Below are 902 nucleotides of genomic sequence, written 5' to 3' on the forward strand. Positions count from 1 at the left end.
GGGTGCCCTCCTGCGGGAGAACGGGCGGCGCGCCGGGGTCGCAAAGTGAAGGGGGGGAAAGAAGGGAGACCAGGGAGCGAAAGATGCAGGCAGAGAGAGGGGGGGAAAAAAAGAAAAAAAGGCGAGGCAGCCTCGCATGCTGAAATCATTATGTAAAAAATCGCAGGCTTCCCCCGCTGTGGAAATTTGGAAAAGAGCATCAACTGGCAGGCGAGAGAAAGGAAAATCCCATTCTGCTAAATTACTAACAGACCCACGGACTCGGTTTCAGTCTCTCCAGATTTATTATTATTATTTCTTATTATTCTGTAAATATCTCAGCAACACAGTTGTGTCTCATCACTTCGTAGTGGGGAGAAGGAGATTTCCATCCCATAGCGACTCTTCCTCCCACCTCCCATCTCAGGGATGCCCCGTCCCGGCCCCCGACGCGGCCGTGATACCCGGGCCGCGCCGCCCCCGCTCCAGCTCCGCTCCTCTCGCCCCCCGCTCCCGCTCCCTCCTCCCTCTGCCCCCACAGCTGGCAGGAGGGGACCAAACTGCTGGAATGGGACGGCGGCGTGCGGGGAGTTAGGGTGGTTTTGAGCATATCTGGTGTGCGAAGAAAAAAAAAAGAATCATAAATCTAGTGCTTGACACCCATGTGTGGTTGGGAATAAACCCGGTATAAAGGAAATCCTATCTGCTTCTGGGGAAGGGGAGCCCGCGGCCGGTCCTTCGGGGCGAGCTCCTCCACTTAACAGCGGTGGAAGACGGTGCCCACCAAGGAGAGCGCCCGGCGAGGAGCGCAGCACCCTCCACCGACCTCGGCCGTTCCGTCGGGCGGGGAAACTCCAAAACCTAAACCAAAAGGGCGACACTTTTCTTTCAATGAAAACTGAATGGGAAAGGAGAGGGGGAAA

Source organism: Corvus brachyrhynchos, unplaced genomic scaffold (assembly GCF_000691975.1).
Source record: "Corvus brachyrhynchos isolate BGI_N302 unplaced genomic scaffold, ASM69197v1 scaffold146, whole genome shotgun sequence".
NCBI lineage: Eukaryota > Metazoa > Chordata > Aves > Passeriformes > Corvidae > Corvus > Corvus brachyrhynchos.